Consider the following 22,302-nt stretch of genomic DNA (forward strand, 5'->3'; position numbering starts at 1 on the left):
GGGCTACTTTCGGTTTGTGTCTAAAAGTGTCTCACTATGATAAGCCACTGGATGCTCGTGTTAAGTAAGGACTACCCCAATAGCATAGCCAGATGCATCTTTCTCGATCTCAAATGGTTGTTGCAAGTCTGGTAATGTGAGCACTGGTGCTGAGCAGAGGCGATGTTTCAACTCTATGAATGCCTTCTGTTGAGATTCAGACCAAAATAATTTTGCTTTCGCTCCTCCCTTGGTGACTTGATTCAAGGGCCAAGTGATATGAGAAAATCCCAACATGAACCTGCAGTTGAAGTTGGCAAGACCCAGAAAGCTGCGAAGCTTTATCAGAGTGGTTGGAGATGGCCAATCCTGAATGACTTGGATCTTGGCTAGATCCACATGCACCCCCCGTTCATCAATAAAGTATCCCAAATACTGAACCTCGGTCATGCCAAAAGTTATTTCTACAAATTGGCACATAACTTGTGTTGCCACAGTGTTTGGAGAACTCATTAGAATGTGGTGGAGGTGCTATTCCCAACTTTGGTTGAAGATCAGGATGTCATCCAAGTATACCACTACAAATGAGTTGGTGAATGGCCGCAAGATGTCATCCATTAGCCTCATGAAGGTTGCAGGAGCATTCCTCAACCCAAAAGGCATAACCAACCATTCGAAAAGGCCCTCCTTGGCTTTGAAGGCAGTCTTCCACACATCAGAGGGTTCGGTTGGTACCTGGTGATATCCTGACTTCAAATCAATATTGCTGAAATATTTTCCCCCCTTCAGTTGGTCCAGGAGGTCATCAATCCATGGGATCAAGTAACTATTCTAGACAATGATATTGTTCAGCACTCGATAGTCAATACAAAGTCTCCAAGTCCCATCCTTCTTATGTACCAACATGATTAGGCTCCCACAGGGCGATGAACTCGGACAGATGTGGCCTTTTTGCAGCAGTTCCTGAATTTTCCTCTTGATTTCATCGTTCTCTAGAACAGAGCGCCGATAGATTGGTCCATTGGGCAGCGATGCACCTAGGGTTAGATCGATGGAGTGCTTGACTTGACAGTGCAGAGGAACCCCTGCAAGGGAGGTGAAGATGTCCTCGTACTCCTCCACGACCTTGTCCATCTGTAGTTGTCATGTGGAGGGGCCCTGTTTGGAGGTCATGGCCACCATCTTCTTCTTTCCTTGAGGGCGTATCATGAGGAAAACAAATTTCCTGGTTTTGGAAATGAGCTTACTGCATTGTTTTGAAGTAACTAAAGAGATGGCGGCAGGCGGTGCTACCTCTAGTATCCTGTACATCGATTTTGTTGTGGATTGTACGACAAAATGGTCTCTTATTTTATTCTGGCATCTTTTAAAATATCATTAAAATCAGTGGAGGTGAACTTTCCCCATTATCAGATTTGAAAGCTTTGATCAACTTTCTAGTTTGATTTTGATCCGGATTTAAACAGGAACGCAATAAAATACAGCGATAACCATAAAGAAAAATATGCAGCGGAAATAATACTTCATTTCATTACTGTAAAATACTAAAATAGGCTTACAAATAGAAATGGAAATAACCCAGCTAGGGCGATGGTAGCTTATCTCTGAGAAGAGATGTGTCGGCTACATGCTTCTGAACTGTTCTCCAAAAAAACTGTGTTACAATGAGGCTCGAGGGCCTATTTATTGTTGAGAAACAATGGAAAACCCTTCACATTCAAAAACCTAACCCTAGAAGATGAAACGCCAAATTGTGGGCCCCGTTTTTGGGTAAGTTGGTACATCAACTTCCCGGGGTTGCGAATTGGTCGTACTATCTCTGTTTGACGCACATGATAGCCCGTTGGAAATATCTCTCCGAGGACTATGATGGAAAAGGCGATTTTTAGGTAGAAAAATCACTAGCAGTGGATTTCCCAAAAAACGTCGTTTAGGGCCTCAAAACGGCTCCGGAAGTTTAGGACCCGAAAAACTGCTAAAAATAGTAAACTGTGCTATAATTAAGGAAACAGAAAAACCGAAAGAGACAGTTGTGGGGGTCCAATGGGATAGGTGGGTGGCCACCAACATCCACCTGGATCAGATTTTCAATGAGATCCTTGAAATATTTGAACATGTCAAATGCTTCCCCTTTATTTTTTAGAAATAATATCCATGTCTTGTGAGAAAAATCATAAAAAAAATTCATGAAATACAAGTAGCCACCAAGAGAAGTAACATGCATAGGTCCACATAAATAAGAATGTATGAGCTCAAGTACCTAACTAGTTTTTGTTCTGCTTGAAAGGAATGGTCCCTTTATATGCTTTCCACTTGCACATCCTTGGTAAACTCATTCATGAACCATTATGATCATAGAAATTCTAGAAACAATATTCTTTACATGAAGGCTTTTGTAGTGTAGGTGAGAAAATATTTTGTGCCATAGCTCACACTAAAGATCAGTATCATGGAGCAGTGCATGAATGGGTTTATCATTGACTTTCTAAAGCCCTTTGCATCTTGATCCAAGAGTGAATGATTCTCTCATACTCCAGTTCAATGGTCAAGTTATAACTGTTGCATTTAATTATGCAAGGAGTTATTGCTCCACGATCTCATGCCTGATTGAGATCACCAAATAACAAAAGAGAATGGCTAATACAATCTAATAACAATCCCCAATCCAGATGGCCATGCATGCAGTTTCGATGCAATTTATGATGCTATAAAGTATGAGAAAGTACCTTGCCTCCTCACAGGTTGGTGAAGGGTTTTGGGCCTGATGTAGAATCCTTGCACTCCAATCAAGTGATATCTTTCATCCAATCCTGATCCAAAGCCTACACACAAACACAACCAAACAAAGATGACAAGTAATCTTCCGCAGAAGATCGACAGTTCAAAACATCTAGAAATCACACATATAAATGATTGCAAAACTGATATAAGGGGAAGGAACATAGATTTGTATTAACCATATAAATGAAAGTACATCAAATGTATACCTTCTAGCAAAGGAGATCATCTCCTCAAGCTTGTAGTATGGTCTCCTCTCCCAATACAACAGAGCTCTCACGCTCTAATTTGGATACTAGATCTCTCCTTGCCCCCTTTCCTCTTGGTGAGATTATACAGGCTCATTCTACTCTCCAGGAGAATGTATCTAGACACCTAGGGGCTTGAGAAGTTAGGAAACTTCTATAATAATGGACCCTTAGCCAACTCATACACAAGTGGGTCAAGTTGATCTCCTTAGAAATGGAAAAATATAGAATAGAATTCCACAATTATGAGTTTTTTCTTAATTATCTCAATTATGAAATAATTATTATCTCGTAATTATAATATTTTGGAAAATTAATTATGATAAATAACTCAATCATGTAATTCCACCCTTTTATCATGGGATAAATCTCACATAAGTAAAAGAAAAGGTGAAAATGGATGCATTTTAGCCAAACAACTAAGGTAAGTTGATATTGGGTTTCTCTCACTATAATGGAGTGGAAAATAAGATTATAACAATAAATTTTCCATTAATAAAATCAACTTTAATGCCTTTATATTCTAGAGCAGATATGGATACAATTTGTTTTTCAACCCAGGCACATACAAACTTCTTGTAGAAAAATAGATTTTTCGCCATCTATCTAAAATGAAACTGAACCATAACCTTTAATTTGGTGAGTGTAATTATCTCCAGGAATAACATTTAAATTAGTCTCCCACTCAACTATATGAGAGAGTGCCTATTTGTAACCAGTAAAATGTTTGGAAGCACCACTATCAACTAACCATTTATCAAATGAATCTACAAAAAAGTAACTGGAAAGAGCAGAAACAAGAAAATATTATGATTGACTTTTTGCTTAATTATTTCTATACCTTGGATTTCTTGTTTTCTTAGGATGACCTTTTATTTGATTTTCAAAAGTGTCTTTTTTATAATCAGATTTGTTTTTGAATCTAGGTGCTCTTCTTCTTTCTTACAGTCACGAGCAAAGTGACCATGCTTTTGACAGTTAATGCATCTAACTTTTGACATGTCTAGATTACTTTTATTTGATATGAAATCATATTTCTTTTTATTACCTTTATTTCTTTTTTCATAAGCTAAAAATGCAGTAATTTCGCCTTCTTCATGATGTGAAATTATCCCTCTGGAGATCATTTTTGCCTCCTCTTGGATACATTTTCCCAGGAGCTCATCAAATTTGGGAATAGTGTTGATATTGTTGATGGTGGTGATAAAAGTATCTCAAACATGAAAAAGGTCTCCAAGAGTAATCAAAACCATTTCTTTTTCAGGTAAACCTTCACCAATTGTTGAGAGATGATCCTTGATTTTGGTCATTTCTAAGAAATATGCTTGAATCATCTCTCTTCTATTCATCTTGATGCCCTTCTACTGATTCTTCAAAAGAATAATCTAGTTCAAGTTACTAAATGCAAACATGGTAATTAGTTTGTCATACATTTCTTTAACTTTCTTTAAACCAGAAACATAAGTAATGAGAAGATCACTATGAGAATCAAGGATAATTTTTCTAGCTTTGATTTCACCCTTTTTATATTTGGATTTGACAACAACACTTGTATTTTCTGATGGATTAGCTACCCTGTCTTCAGAATACACCATAACTCTATGTTCTTCAAGAGTGATATCTACCCTTTCTTTCCATGGACCAAAGTTAGAAGCATCATTCAACTTCTCCTCTATCTTGAAGTAGGATGAAGTCATCTTGATTAAAAAAAAAAAAAATGCAGCAAGGGTGGTCTTTTCAGGCGTTCTCTGGTCTCCTTGGACTTATTTTCACTAACGCTTTGATACCATGTTAAAATATGAAAGCTATATGCACAAATTTAAAAATTATTTGCAGAAACTTGAAAGTTCCAGGCAGAAAACTGAATGTACTTGCAGAAAACTAAATGGAACTGAATGTACTTAGTAGAAAGTTGAATGTACTTTGTTAAAAATTTAATGCTCTATGTTGTTACAATTACTAAGAATGAAAATTTCTTCTTCACAACTTTTAAGATCAATAATTGTAGATAAAACATGAACTTAAGGATCATATGAAGACAACCAAACACAAATATGAGAAACTGAGAGTTAGGTCCAATGACTAGGGAAAAACCAAAATTATTATTCTTTTATTATATTTCTTCAATTGCTCAACATAATATATATATATATATATATATATATAGAGAGAGAGAGAGAGAGAGAGAGAGAGAGAGAGTCACCAATGTTTGATCAACTTGTAGTTGAAATGCTCTTGCTTTTTGCTTGAATATCTATTCCTTCTCTTGATCATATCTTGTCCTTCACACTTTCTTTAGCTCTTCCCTTTCTCTTACTCTTCACTTTCTCTCACACTTCTCTTGCACACAGTCAACACTAACTCTCCTTCTTCATAATGAACATGCTACACTCAACTCTCACTTGTTCTTGCTTAAATAGGTGAGAAAGGAGTTACAAAATGAATTCATGCCTTGAGACAATAATAGGAGAATTGAATTCCATGAGGGGACGAGTTACTTAACGAGAAGTGTAACTCATCCCAAGAATAGAGAGAGAGGTACACATGTCTTGAGGAGTTACAATTCGAATTAGAGAGAGTGAGAGTTACACTTAGACAAGGGAGAATATTTAGTGGGAGTTACAAATCGAATTGAATGAGAGAGTTACAAGTTCATTTAATAAGAATGAGTTACACTTTTTCTATACATTGAATTAGTGAGGGAGAGTTACATTCTCTTAAGTGTGGAGTTATTGTTTTATTCCAAGAGAGAGGTTCAATTTTCCAAGTAAGAGACTCTCAATTTCATTTACTTATTTCATGAGAGAATTTGTTTTTATTAATCCATTAAAGGTGAATGACTTTAGACTATTTTATAAATAATAATAATAATAAGGATAAAAATATTAATTCTTGACTTGTATAATCATGATTGATTTGATTTTAAAGTGGATTCCATACGTTGAGATCATCCTTGATCATTTAGACATGATATTCTATTTTTGGAAAGTCACTTCCAAATTGAGATGTGACTTACTATTTTTGAAAAGTAATATAAAAATTATTAGAAATGAAATTTTATTATACTTGGTACAAACAAAACTGCAAGATATTATTTCTTCTAGGAGAAATTCATCCTTGAGCTGCCAAATTTTAACTGAAATCAAGTAATAAATTATATAATTGTTTTCCCTAAATTTCTCAACATGGTATCAGAGCTAGGGCTTTGAACAAAGGGCAAAAATAAGGCCAGTTTAATAGCATCTCTTCTCAAGAACCTAAGCTAAATTTGTGGAGGCATCTAAGATAGAATTTTGGGAAATTTATGAAGCCCTAACTGCAGAGATAAGACCATTTTCTTCAATACAAGACCAAGATTGTTTGAAGGGCACTTAATTTTTTTCTCAATGAATTAATTAAGTAAAGAAGAAGCCCACTGAAGACCGTTTTCATTGGCAATAATATCAAACCTTTCTAGGCTTCCCCATTAGCCCTAATCTTTGATTAAAGACTTCAAATCTATCCACAGAAGAACGAGGACATAAAAAGGTTTGTTCCTATGAAGCACAAGGTTGATCAAGCTAATCAAAGGAGGTCATGGTTCCTGATGTGATATAAAAGATCTAAAGATAATCTCAAGATCTACAACGATCATCCAAGGATCAAATATTTATGAAGCATCTTCATGTCATAGGTGTGTATATTTATTTCTTAGCATTGGATGGTATCCAAGGGCTAGTTTTTGACATCTACAATATATATAGAAAGGAGAAAAATCTTCTATGAATTTTATAACATTATTCTAGAATCAGAGATCCAAAAAGTGCTACAAAATAAAGACTCCAAAACAAAGCCAAAATTATTTCTCTCCTAAGAATATCTTTGATCCTAGAATGAACTCATTAGAGGATCATTTTTTAGCATAAGTCAATTATTGTCAAAGGCGCTGAAATTCTAAAGGAATGTATCATTGCAAACCAATCCATTCCTTTGTGCATTCAAGGTACAAGTCCTGAACACAGCTGCATAACAAAGGCTTTTATCATCTTGTGGAAAGGAGACAAAACCTCCTGCTGGTTTGGTTATCCTGCTCATTAGACATGTGTATATATCTTCCAAAACTCACATGAAGGAGACTAGGTCAATTTGAGCGTAAGTGAAAAATACTAAGATCACATTTCTAAAGCATACTTGTGGATTTGAAGTATCAAGAAGTTATAGGAGAAGGAAGTTGAGATTTCCTTCACTTTTGATATAAGAATTCCTACAATAGTATAGATCCACATAGAAGTGTCAAATCTGTGATTCGAGCCTCGTCAATCAAAGGACTTGTGAAGTGGCAAAGAACCTGTGGTATGGAGGATCTGTTCATGCTTATATAAAAAATCCAAGTCTACAAAATTTAGTAAACCAACCTACAGTAAAAAAGGGATGTTATTTCGAAAAATACTATGGCATGCATTTTGAGTATAGGTCTACATTAAAATCATGGTCCTAAGAATTCTATGAGGAAGTCACATATTAACCTGACATATGAGCTACAGGAAGTAAGTAGTACCATAGTGAAAACAAGGATTATTCCTTGCAGTCAATGATGTTTTGACAAGAAATATTCTAAGTCAACATTTTTTTTAGAAAATTATATAGAAATAGTGGGACTTGTGCAATAACAAAACTACAAAGTGAATATTCATTTTGAAGAAGATAACGGTTTAGAGGCAGTAGAAAGGTCATATTAGTGACTCTGTATGTAGGCCCACAATTTTGTGAAGGAAAGAAATTTGTTCCATCATGGGAAAAGGATATTGTTGCTAACAATAAAAGAAGTTTCGTTGACTAACATCTTGAAAATTTCAAGAAATTATTGGGTAAATTATTCATCGTTGTAGTTATCTCTCTAAGATATGTGCCTCACTAATAAATGAAAATAAAGAATTGTAGTTTGTTGGAGCAAGAAAATATAAAGAAGGATATCTTGAGTTGATGAACACCTTGAAGGAAAACCAATGAAGAAATCATGGCATCTGAAAGTGCATGTGACTACAGGTATGTAATCATGAGGTATGTATGACAAATTTTTGTTAAGGGTCCAACATGAATTTTAGTAGGGTTGATTGATTGTATAGGATTTGTTAAAAATGTGGACATTAGTAAAACCCTAGTCATATAGAAAACCTAACCATGTTCCCTCATAGAAACCCTAACCCTTGGCCTTTAGGGTTTGTATGCAATCCAGGGCTCATGTCTAGTAGGCATGGATAAAGTTGGAACCCTTGGTCTAGGGTTGGCACTTTAAAACCATATAATTACAACCTTTAAGTCTCATGGCAACCTTATATTGACAAGATTGATATCATGCGTTTGTCATTGTATACTTTGCTTGGGGGTACTTGTCAATGAATGTTGCAGGTACAAGAATTAAAGGAAGGAGGATGGGAAAATCCTCTATTTTGGTAAGCATGATGGAAGAAGGGAACTGTTAGGACCCTTGGATCCTTGGGAACTATGATAGATATAATTGTTCAACTATGGATGTCTTGTAAAGTTGAAAGAAAACATATGAAATAATTCATGAAACTGATATAACCAGCAACTAGTCGATATGAATATTTTGTTGCAAGCAAGGATCATTCATGGATCCTCCTTTGTGATGACATAAAATGAGTTCTTTACCTTAGGAAGAATGACTATGATGATATCACTATTTTTGGAGAAGGCCTCTTAAGAAAGCTTGTTGGTTCAGTTGCAACATGATGAATCTCATCCTAGAAATGAGGAGCAGGGCTAGATGATTAAATGAGATATGTTTTGTTAAAGACTCTGATGGAAATTGAATTTGGTGAGTACATGACATGTTGTTAAGTTTTGCACAATCATATCGAGGATATTCAATTCAAGAAGGATTAGATATGATATCTCCTTGAATAAGGTATGAAGACTCGGATATGTATGTTGAAGAAGGAAAACCTTGGTAATGAATATCTTGGAGATGGATTCATATAGTATGCAAAAGGAGGCTGATATTACAAAATAACATATGTCATGACAAAGGGCCATCATAAAAAAGTAGCTTTGATTTTATGTTAATTTTGATTTTTGAAATCATTTGGTTGGGTTGAAACAAGGCTACCAGAAGAAGGTTGTAGAAAGTTACCTACAACTAGTATCCATGTAATTGGATGGAAGATCCTACAAGAAACATGACTTGGAAGAGGTAGTTGTATGAAGAATAGCTAGATGTGGACTAGAAAATCACTTTCTGATGAAAAGAAGGATGAAATGACTATTGGTTCAACCCTATGGTTCGATGAAGAAAAGTGATTGATGGTCGATGCCCTACGAAGAAAATCTAGAATATGAAGGCGCCATAATGAAGAAGATGAAGTTCATGACATCAAAAGGAGGAGACCTAGAAGAATATGATAGTACCATGGTCTCCACCAAAGAGCATATTGTTGTTGTTGGAAACAAGTCCCTAGTTAAGAGGGAGCTTGGGAAAGTCCCTTGGTAAGAGGGAGCTTGAGTATATTCCTTTTATAGGAATGATTATATTCTCCTTGGTTGAGTAGGAGTGACGAATATGGTTCTATACCTTATGTGTAATGCACTAGGCCAAGAGTAATAGATGTAAGTCTTAGTGAAGGCCATGAAAGAGATATAGACACATCATTCCTATCTTGATGTTATGAAGAAACAATGGAGGATTGGGTAAGCATTTGGTTTCTGATACTCTTTGAGGATGTGGTAGGGAATCCAATAGGCAAGAGTAGTCGAAGAGGAAATTCCTTGAGGATGTATTATTGCAAGACATGAAGAGTACTAAAAGGACATACCTTATGAATATTTGGATGGGGTATGTGCCTTGAGAGGAAAGTATTTAAGCAATGATTGGTTTTGCTAGCATTGTGCTCTAATCTTGTGGAGAGATAGAGTTGTTAGTCAAGGCCTTGCTATGTGACAATGCTGTAGGTATGATAAGACGCAATGGGAAAAGTTGAAATGATAGCTTATGAGATGGATTACCAATCCGACTCTTATTATGAGAATGTTTCAATGGAAATATGTCCTTGTACCTGTGGTCAATTATGAATACCTCCCTAGTTAAGAGAGAGCGTTGAAATGTAATTAGCATCAGTTTTCATAATTTGTACTTGAGTCAGACTTGATGTAATTATTGATGTACTTGACAAAAGAAAAGAAAAGAAAATATTATCTATATATATATATAGAGAGAGATATCTATAATGGGTTTGTTTCCCATCACGTTTTGGTCCTAGGTCAAAGCACCCATTATGTTCTCTAGGGTACTTATTGTCATGTCAAGAGTCAAAGTGATGATGGTCTAGCCCTTGTAAAAAAAAAGGAAAAATATTTAATGTAATATGTCATGTCTAGAAGCCTCCAAATGATGAGTGAGACAACCCTCTTCAAGTCGGCCTAGAGAGGCCTAATTCACTCTCATGGAAGACTATAAAAAGGAGAAACTCACCTCATTTGAAACACACATAAAACTAAATTCATCTATGATCCTACTGAAGAAAAAATAAGTTCGATCCAGCGAAATATGTGTTAGAAGAGGAGAAAATTTATGTGGAGGATAGCAAAGAAGTTGAATTTTGTCTTCACCTACTCTCATGTGTGAGTTCCTTGGAGGAACTAGGGTTTTCTCAGTCATCACTTTGCGAAGCACTGGTTTGAGGTTCTGGCTGGCTCATCACTTGGAAGGTTTTGTCTTGGGTCAAGGTCAAGGTCTTGGAAGTCTTCATTGAACAAATTCTATAAGAAGAGATTTTGTGGGTTTTCCTCTCTAGGAGAGGTTTTGGCCCTTACTTGCAACCTACATTTTGTGTTCTTGTTCTTGTATTATGATCTTCTATTGGAATTTGTCTTGATGATAAAAAAAAACTAACTAATAATGTTGATGCTCTAATTTAACTCATAAGAAAATGTCAAGAATTGCAGGCAAATCAAGTAATAAATTATATAACTATTTTCCCCAGATTTCACAACAGAACTGTCTCTATTTATACACATACATGAGGTTGAACTACCCCTTCAGGGCTGACTTAATGATGCAAGGTCGAATTGGTCTTGTTGGTACAAAAATGATATTTTTTTACTGAAATAAATTTGTTTTTCCACTTTATTTTCAAATCCAAAATGGGACTTGACTCCAATACAATATTTTGACTTGTGAAAAACATTCTACTTACCACAGGTCTCCACAATGCCAAAAGTTGCAGGTATGTTCTACCTTGTCACAGGTCCCCATAAGGGGCCAAAATATAAAGTCTATCTTAGCCTCAAGTCCGAGCAAATAGGGTTGAAATCTAAGGTATTGGTCAAACCATAGAAGAGTCTAACCACTTCTCCAAAACGATGCATAGAAAGGTGTAATGACAACTCCAAAACAAATCCGAAAGCATAGAAAATATCACCAAAAAACCACATTTTAGCTCCCTCGATTAGTTCCCTAGTTCATGAGTTGTGAATTTCTATTTGCTTCAGATCCAAATTTTTTTTCTTCCTTGTCTTGGCCAAGATGGATGTATGGAATGAGGAGTCACACTTTGTATTTATACAAATTAACCTTTCATGAAGGGACATATCTTTTGGTAATGGATCTGACTTGAGTTCACGTACGCTCATGTAGGTCAACTTGAAGAATATGGATTCCCAACTTGAAAATTCAATATCTCTTCAAGGAATAGGATTTAGAGGGAAAGTAAATACTCATTCAAAAGGGCTTGAAGTCCTAAAGAAACCTATTCCACAATATTCTCAAGTTGGTGTGTCCATTGACATCAATAAGAAGAATTCGTCCAACACTTTGTTTTACCATCAAGCCTAGTTATAGGAAATAGGGTCTATATCATCTCTTTCCTCTACCCACTCGTCCTTGGAAAAGAATTTTCATGGACTTTATGGGAGTTTTAATAACAACTAGGAAGGAACATGACTATTTATTTGTGGTAGTTGACAAGTTGAATAAGATGTGTGTTCTAATGCTCTCTAAAAAGACCATAAATGGGTAAGAAACAAATAACTTGTCTTTAGGATAGATTTGGATGCACTTTGGGATATTAAGGATCATCGTTTCATATAATGAAAAAATATTTGTCAATGCATTTTGGAATACATTATGGAAAAGAGGACACAAATTTGAAGAGGTATACAACATTTGATCCACAAAAATATGGATAAATAAAATTAGTCAACAAGACTTTGATATAAATTTTGAGGGGTTACAATTATAAGAATCCAAAGTCTTGGGATAAAAATATGGTATATACAAAGCACTCTTATAACTGAACAGTCCACACTTCTACTATTAAGTCCCCATTTGAAACTTGTTTTAGATATTTTCCACCTTCACCTTTGGATATTGCATATGGGAAACAAGGATGATTGAGGGAGGATCTTATAGGGGATGCCTTAAGGGCATAATTTTTTTTAAGAAGATTAGAAAAATCCATTTACAAGTACAAGAGACATTGTAGAAGTCTTAGGAAGAATACAAGGCTAGGCATGACCAATATAGAACAGAGAAGGCATTCAAGGTGGGAGAAAAATAGTAGTTGTAGTTGAAAAATGAGAGGCTATAGGGTCCTAGTAATAAAATCAAGGATTTACAATGTGGTCCTTTGAGATACTAGAGAAGGTGGAAGATAATTCCCGTAGATTTAGTCCACCCTCGTACATGCACATGTACTCAATGGTGAATGTAGAAAAAATTGAAACCTTATGAGACTTGATGGAGAAGGAGAAACAACAACGAAAATAAGGCAAAAAAGCAACAAATTCAAAGGAATAACATGATCAACAAAGGCAAAGGAGCAACAATAAGGAACAATAAAGGAGAAACAAGAAGTGTGGTCATAGTATGTGAGAAGGAACAATTGACAGGCATACTTGATTCTTCTTATGTTATGTTGCATATGTTGATGCTTGTTATGTAATGATTAAGCTTGTGATCTTGAGAGATTACTGGCAAAAGGGAAATAAAGGAAAAGGATCAACAACAATAGAACAAAGACATTGCATGTTGATTTGTACATTGTGTTGCAATGCCAATTGTGTATTGAGTAGCAAGTGAGATAATTCTTCCAACAAAGGAGCAGTAGTGAAGTATACTTGATGATTATAAGCAGCAAGGTAGAACAAACAATGTCACAAAGTTTAGTATGTAACAGATGCAAGGTATGGATTGTCATGCTTGATAGCAAAGCATGTTGTAAGCTATATAAATCAGACTTTTGAGCTTGTGACTTTGAAGTATGCCCATGATGTTTGTTATGCTTGTGATGCCTGGAGATGTTGATGAGTTGGTGATGTTGGCTTGCTCATGTTTCTATATGTATATGATGGTTGAGTTGAGATGTTGTGAGGAAAGGCAAAGGAAAAGGAAAATATGCAAGACAAAGACAAAGGAAAATTCATGAAGAATGTTGTTATGCTTGTAATGTTGTGATGTGTTATAGTTGCTGATATATTACTAATATATGTTGCAAAGGCTATGGCTACTATGTTTGTTGATCTAATCATTACATCTGGCTGAAAATAATATGTTGTGAAGCATTTATTTATTTTAATATTCAAACTCTCAAAAGGTGGGAAACAAATGAATGGAATGCTAAGAGACAAGTCTTTTCACTTCATATTCATGTTTGGAATACCAACAACCATCAATGTTTAGTTATAAAATTGTGTGAGGTTGCAAGGCTATATGGTTAGAGAGTTAGAGAATGTGAGAGTTGATTGAGAGGTTTGGCATCAATTACTTGGCACATATATAGAGCTGATGTGAAGCAAATTTGAGGAGGAGAAGAAATAAATACATAGATGGAAGTAGATTTATAGACCAGGTAACCAACATGTTGTTTCTTGTTTGTATCAGGGGATTTTAGTATACTTTCAAGTTATATATTGATGAATAACAGGTTGGAGCATGTCGAGGTAGGAGCCTCCTGTGGGTTGTAGCATGTAGAAAACTTATGGGAGTTGGAGCTTCCTTGCATGTTGTAGCTTGCAAAAAAATTGAGGTAACAACCTCCTATAGGAGCCTACATAAAATCAGATGTAATAAAGGAGTAGGAGCTTGCCTTTGCATCACAACAATAAGAAATCATGGTTTTCTCTCTTTATGGGTTTCCACTTATATTTGTTGTCCATATGTGTTGATGTTATGTGCTTATGTGATGTTTTGGATTACTTATTGCTTGTTGTTCACATATTCATTATGTCTATCATTATCCGTTAAGTTGCTCATTTAAAATTTCAGTTAATGAGTTTTAAATAAAATAAATTAATGTTCATGAATGTATTAAATTGATTCAGTTCCCCTCTCGACTTAGTTAAGTTTTCATCAATTAGTATCAAAGTCGATTCCTTTTGTTCAAGCCTAACCACTTGAAGGTAGATCTAGTTGAGTAATGGATTATCAAAGTGTACCTGTGCTTAGTGTAACAAAATTTTGTGAATGGAGAGATACGATAAAATAAGAATAGATAGCTTATTGACCTAATGTTTGGAAGCTAGTATGTGAAGGATATTGTAAAGACTCCCCTTCTGTGCAAGAAAAATAGTGGAATGCTCAAGAAAAATGTGCAATCTATAATAACCTTCACAATAAAGATCATGATACTATTATAGACTTAATATCTGCAAAAGAAATATTGGATCATGCATGAAGGAGATACTAGTGGTAGTAGTACAAAAAGAGAAGAATACGAAAAAGCGTTCTCAAAAGGAAAGCATCTAGTCAAATGAGATATCTGCTAGTGTGGGTGTGCTTTACTATAATGGGAAATACAAATGAAAATTTAACTAAACATCAAGATATGCTTGACTCAACCCTGGTTGAAGTAGATAGAATGAAGAATGAAAACAAGGCTGTAAAGAAACTTGTGGAGATATTTGATGAGAGGGAGCATAAGTACAAGGAAGAAATTGTTAATATAAAGACACAACTTGAAGAGGAAAGGAGAATAGAAGGGATGATGAATAGTTAACTAAAGGAAAAAGAGGTACAGTGTCAAAGATTAGAGCCTGAGATTATTTCAGTAAGAAGAGAGTTAGATGAAAAGAACAAGTTGTGTACGTAGCTAGAAGAGGAGGTTGTCTCCATGAAGAACTTAGAAAAGCGTAGTAGATCAAAGACAATTGTAGAATTTCCCACTGTAGATCAACAGATTATGCAATATACTAAAACACAATACAAGATATACTTCTACAACACTTTGTGGAAGCTTAATCACATATGAGCAGTATCAACCATGAACAGATATAACTTAGAATGAGAAGAAATTAGACATAACACAGAAGAAATAACCTGGGGAAAGCCTGAGCCTAAAACCCCAACTCTGCATTATCATACAAGTGGAAATATAGTCCGGATTACAAAAAGAATCAACTCACAAGTTATCCTACTCTCTCTGCAATCCCTTTGCTGCTCATAGACAGTCAAAGGCCTCTCTCAAACCTTCTCCTCTACCCTCCAAGCCTCCTATTTCTTTGCGCAATTTTTATTAGGGTCCAGTGAAGCCACATGTGTGAATTGGCCTCTTCACACACTCACTAACCTCTGATCTAACTACGTAGTCCTGAAGGAGATAAATCCTTCTCCATGGATGAGCTTCCTTTATAGGAAAAAAATTCATCCAATTGATACTACACTGTCCCTTCTTTGATCTCAACTAGGTCTTTGTCTGAACTGACATGCATGAGTTATTCATGAGAGAATATTCAGTTATTTGAAGTGCAGCAGTTATATGCAAGCATGCATTAACTAACTGAACTTACTTAATTTAAACAAACTGATTAAATCAATTATAACTGGACTTGTTTCAGTTAACTGAGCCAACTAATTACTACTCAAATTAGAACTCATCCTTATCTCTTTAATTGATGGATAAATTCCTCAATTAATAGAGAAACTGTTGCATGTCCTCACATAGACTTCATGTTTGATAACTCATAGTGAATTAATTAATTTATTTTCAAATAGCTGTTAAGTTCAAATTCAAATTTTACTTCCTATTTTTAGTCCAGGGACTGACTAAAATAGGAATCCATCCTGAACTGCTAAAAATAGAATGCTACTTTTAGCACTTCCATTTTTCATTCCCTGTTGCTCAATCCAGCACTGGTACCTAAACTTCTATTTATAGCAGTGCTATTTTTAGCAATTCTATTTTTAGAATTTATTGTTGCTATTTTCAACACTCCCTCTCAACAAGAAAGGCTTCAACTCGAACTCGATCCCGTACCTTTGGAATGTTCTGCATGCAACACTTCTACCAAGTGTGGTTGCTCCAACAACTCTCGGAACAAAAAAAAACCTCCTCACTGACCTCTCTGTTGGGCTAGAAACATACTCTAATGCTAAATCTCTACCTACTGCTGACAAGTGCTCCCTCTCTGACCTCTAAGCTACTGCAACACTCCATGCATCTCGCACCATTACACACCTCTATGTTCCATCCTGCACTGGTGCAACACTGTTGTGCCTCTCGCATTGCTACAACTTGCTAGCTCTACACAGTACTGGGACTCCTGCGCTGTAGATCTCTCTGCCACTCCATCCACATCTGTCTCTACCTAATTAGTCAATCCTGTTACTCCTCATCGGGGCTCCTATAGCAAAGTCGAATCAAAGAGGTCGGGTACCTCAAGGATCCTGCCCCTCCTCCTTGGGACAACCACTCCACATTGCCCCACCTCCTACCTAGAGGTATGGCTGCATGTGATCCCTCTGCCCACTTGGCTCGAAGTTTCCCCTACTTGAGGTCTTTGCATGAGTGGATGCCTCCACTTTGTCTCCTCTCGGCTTCCCCAGTTATGTCTGCTCCACAACCTCCTGAAGCTGCTTCACCAATTGTGGCTCTTCCATAATCGTTTGAGACTTCTTCTGGCGCTGCATGTTGAGAGGTAATGTACTCTCCCTCTCAACCACCAAGTCTCCATTAGTTGCCTTGCTCCTCAAGGCTTTGTATGCATCTTGAACCTCAAGAGAATATAGGTTCTTGACCCGTGAACCAATCTGCTTCACTTGTCTAGTGATGATGTGTCTAAGGAAAACCTTTCCCTTACTGAAGACTACATTATAGCCTCTCTCTTCCAGCATCGACACCAAGTTTCTCTTCAGTCTTGGTACATACTTGACATCGGTCAAGGTAAGGCGAGCTCCATGCTCCCTCTAAAAAATAACCTTGCCTACACCTGAGACACTATACTTTTCATTATTACCCATCACTATGATTATTTGGAGATCTTTCTCCTCTAATGTACTGAGCAAACTCTTGTCCCCGGTCATGTGGAAAGAAGCACTACTGTGAAGAAACCAACCACTTCCCACCATGGATGAAACCATGCATGCAAACAGTGTGAAATCCAACTTGAACTGTGAGGCCAGTGCCTCACCTTCTGATCCTTCCACGGATCCCTTATTGGATTTCCTTAGTGGACAAATTGTAGCAAAATGGCCCACCTCGTGACAATGAAAGCATCACACTTTCGATTTGTCAAACTTCTTCCCACCATGGGAGGAACTGGATTCAAAATGAGAAACCTTCTCCTTCCCCTTCTTTTCCATACTCGCTAAGGCACATTTTTCTTCATCCTCCATGGATGAAGAACCATCTCTAGTGCTTCTTCTTATCTCCTCCTGCATGAAATCCAACAAAAGTTGTTCACAATTTGGCAATTTCCCTCTTCCATTAATCGAGTCCTGGTAGCTATGCCAGTTCTTAGGAAGATCGAGGAGTGCAAGACTCACCATGTCATCATCAGATGTCGCGAACCTTACACTTCCAAGCTCATCCCTGCATGTGGTGAGCTTGTTCAGATACGTAGAGATCGTGTCACTCTTTTCACACTTGATCTTCTGAAGCTTGTCTTTCAGTGCCAACTTCCTCTGATCACTACTATTCTGATATAGATCTTTCAATGTTTTCCACATTGAAAAAGATGTCTCCTTCCCATGGAGAATCGAGACTATGTTTTCCACATTGAAAAAGATGTCTCCTTCCCATGGAGAATCGAGACTATGTGATCTCAAACTCCCTCCAGAAGGATTCTCCTTGTTCTAGCCACACATTTCTTCCATTCAGCGAATTCAGCAGCACCAATCGGCTTGAGGACTTCTTGATCAATGAAGTCCTTTAAACCGTTATCCTCTAGTACTGCTTCCATGCGATCCTTCCAGGCTATATAATTCAAACTACCATCAAGGGCGTATTTGAGTCTTAAACCATTAAATGCAATAGGTGAAATAGAGATGTGATAAGAACTCGATTTCTATATTCAGGAATCACAAACTTCAAACTTCTCCCTTCTTGTATATTGTTCTTCCTTGATCACCTTTGCTTCGATGCCATGTATAATTTTCCACTGTAGATCAACAGATTATGCAATATACTAAAACACAATACAAGATCACTTCTACAACACTTTACAGAAGCTTAATCACATATGAGCAGTATCAACCAAGTATAGGTATAGCTGAGAATGAGAAGAAATCACACATAACACAGAAGAAATAACCTGGGGAAAGCCTCAGCCTAAAACCCCAACTCTGCATTATCATACAAGTGGAAATATAGTCTGGATTACAAAAAGAATCAGCTCACAAGCTATCCTATTCTCTCTGCAATCCCTCTGATGCTCATAGACAGTCAAAGGCCTCTCTCAAACCTTCTCGTCTGCTCTCCAAGCCTCCTATTTCTTTGCGCAATTTTTCTTGGGGTCCAGTGAAGCCACATGTGTGAATTAGCCTCTTCACACACTCACTAACCTCTGATCTAACTACGCAGTCCTGAAGGAGATAAATCCTTCTCCATGGATGAGCTTCCTTTATAGGAAAAAAATTCATCCAACTGATAGTACACCGTCCCTTCTTTGATCTCAACTGGGTCTCTATCTGAATTGACATGCATGAGTTATTCATGAGAGAATCTTTAGTCATCTGAAGTGCAACAGTTATATGCAAGCAGGCATTAACTAAGTGAACTTACTTAATTTAAACAAACTATTTAAATCAATTATAACTGGACTTGACTCAGTTAACTGAGCCAACTAATTACTACTCAACTTAGAACTCATCCTTATCTCTTTAACTGATGGATAAATTCCTCAATTAATAGAGAAACTGTTGCAAGACCTCACATAGACTTCATGTTTGATTTTTCACAACTAATTAACTCATGGTGAATTAATTAATTTATTTTCAAACAACTATTAAGTTCAAATTCGAATATTACTTCCTATTTTTAATCGAGGGACTGACTAAAATAGGAATCCATCTTGAACTGCTAAAAATAGAATTCTATTTTTAGCACTTCCATTTTTCATTCCCTGTTGCTCAATCCAACAATGGTACCCAAAATGCTATTTATAGCAGTGCTATTTTTAGCACTTCTATTTTTAGCATTTCTTGTTGCTATTTTTAGTAGCAACCATAAAGGCTAATGAAGCAACCCTAAGAAGACCTACAAAAGAAGAAGATAGTAGGAGAATGAGTTGTAAAGAAGCAAATAAAAACAAGAAACAACATCAAGAGCTCAAAGGGTTCATAGCAAATGGTCATTTTCTCTTGAAGATAAACTGAGCAAATTCAAATGATCTCAAAGGAGATTCTTTGCTCTTGTGAAAAATGTCACATGTTTTTCTTGTCATGAACCTATACATGTTGTAGCAGAATGTAAGAGAAAGAAAATCGAAACTAATCAGCAGAAGATGCAGCAAATAAGAAGGCTTCCTCAAGAAAACAAACACAAAAGACAATTATTCACCAGGTACACAAATAATTTCTATGGTTTTTGTCATTTGTGTAATGGATTTGGACATAAAGTTATTGAATGCAGAATGTATGTAAGGAGGAATATGAGCAGAGGAAGACACACAATATTTGCTAGATTTCTTGACCACATAAGATGTTATTTATGTGATACATTTGGCCACAAATCCAAATATTTCAAGCTACCATATACCCTAAAGAACTCTAAACAAAATATGGAAGTAGCCCCAAGCAACAAAAAATTGAGTTAAAAGAAAATGAAGACAACGGAAGGAAATATACTAAAGTATGGAAGAGGAAGAAAAAGGAGCACCTTGTGACTACAATGAGTTGAAGTTAACATGGTCTCGGAGGGAACTGCTCATGGAAGCATCAAAGAAATTGTTCTAACTCATAACAACATTATTTTAGGGGGGAGAGAACTCAAGAATGCTTCAGAAGAAGTAAAAAATATGAAGAGAATAAACACATGAAGTATGATAGAGGAATTTGCTATATAAATGACTTTGACAAGATATATAATCCTCAAAGTATGTCATTGAATAAATTGAGGACCTATGAGTGAACAATTGGATGTATCAATCCTAACTTCCTATATCAACGATGAAGGAAAAATAAAGAGTGCTTGTTAAATTTTCTAAAGAAATCACTGATTAAAAGAAACCCAAATTTACATTCCTGACTTAAAAGCAGATTTGGAAATGCAACACCACTCAGAGCAACCATGAAAGACATGCTATTTTTCATAAATAAATAATATAAGAATTTGTGTATAGCCAAACTATGTATAGAAATGCATACAATGGAGACAAAGATTGTGGTTCTATAGTAAGTTTCTACAACATAATCAAACAAATAAAAAAAATAATAACTAATTAATTAATTAATTAAAATGAAAAAAGAGAAGTATGGTCGTCAGTGCTCTCCAAGATGTCATCACTCACTTATTAGAATTTGCACCATATAGGGAGAAGCAATACTTGAGGGTGGTAAGCTCGTTAGCCATGGGTTTGCATAAAGGGTAAGGAATAGAATTTTAAGGGAAGCAATGCCCCACACTGAGATCATACAAAATTACATCGTGCAAGTGATGAATTTACCTCTAAATGCAACAAAAGAGATTGCCAGAAATTCCCCCCACTTTGGAACGGTCAAAAGCGTTGAATTGGAGAGGAGGCTCATGTCGTTTTTGTCACTTTCAAGGATCCCTATACAGTGGAAACTGTTGTTATGTTAAGTGGGGAAGCCATAATAGATGAGAGAATGTGCATAGTCAATTAGCGGAGTAGTGATCAATCTTTTGACCTTTGGAATAGTCCATCATGGAGGCTTGAACATGAGATTGAGGACCTTGAGACTAGTTATTTTGTGAGGACTCCCAGTGGAGCAATAACCACGGATCAAGAAGTAGTTACTCCAATGCTATCCAAAGGGTATGTTTTGGTAAAATATGCATTGAGCAAGGAAAAAATTAGTGCTGGTGAGTGTTGCTAAGGTGGTATATTTGGGAAAGAGAATTGGTATAGATGAAAAAATTAGTGCTGGTGAAGATGCTATAGAGCTATTGAAAATGATTATCATGTCTAAGAGAAGACTAATTCGGTGCTAGCAGTAGACTAGCAATTCGTGAGAAATGCAGGAACAACATTTGTCAATAGTAGGAACAAAAGTGAAAGTTTCAAGTGATGTACGAGAACACACAAAGGCTTCATAAGGAGGTGCTAGTGGAAGTGTAACTAGAATAGGACATTAGGATGGAACTTTAGTGCAATCTAAATTGGAAAAATTGTTGAGCGTTACTTGTAAAATTGAGTAAGCGTGCATTACAGATCTAGTAGAGAATATCCAACCAGACAGAGATGTCAGATGTCATGGAATTTGAGGCAGAGGCAAGTAACGTAGATAGGGAAGGAGCCTTAAATACTTTTGTTTTACAATGCATTAGTTAATGCATTGGTGGTAGCATCATCAACTTATATTTAGTGTTATAATTGTGGTGACAACATATATTCAGGGTTATATTGAATTACCATATGCAGTGCTTCTTTTATTATTGCCACCACGTTTGACTACAAGGGAATGAACCATAATATATAAAAAAAATACTGATATAATGCATTGGCGATGATTAGGGTGGATTATTATATGTTGTATATAGGGGGGGGCGCTTATATTCAACTCCTCAATAGATATGATGTGCATTATATATCATGCAATATGATGGGCATCACATATGTGACATTAATTTACTATATGGTAGTGTTGGCATTGATATATATTCGATAGTAGGAATGCTATATATCATTAGCAATTGCGTTATAAATTATGATGAAGTGACTGGTGGAGTCGAACATCCTCACGGGCATTTTCAAATGTGGTTTGTGTGGAATATTTAATAGTGCAAAGATCGTTATGGTTTTCCATTAGACTGATAGCCCAGTGATAATTATGGTTTGCATGGGATATTTAATGGTTATGGTGTCCAACGGTTTTCCTCAAATATTTAATATGACCACCCAACCT

At 36.2% G+C, this 22,302-nt stretch overlaps 1 pseudogene; it reads left to right on the plus strand.

Moving 5' to 3' along the window:
* Positions 1-20,827: 20,827 nt before the first annotated feature.
* On the plus strand, positions 20,828-21,465 carry LOC149258605 (binding partner of ACD11 1-like; annotated as a pseudogene).
* Positions 21,466-22,302: the final 837 nt, after the last annotated feature.

The sequence above is a fragment of the Pinus tabuliformis genome, chromosome 6, assembly GCF_031772625.1.
Source record: "Pinus tabuliformis cultivar Carrire ecotype Pingquan chromosome 6, CPIR1, whole genome shotgun sequence".
NCBI classification, from domain to species: domain Eukaryota; kingdom Viridiplantae; phylum Streptophyta; class Pinopsida; order Pinales; family Pinaceae; genus Pinus; species Pinus tabuliformis.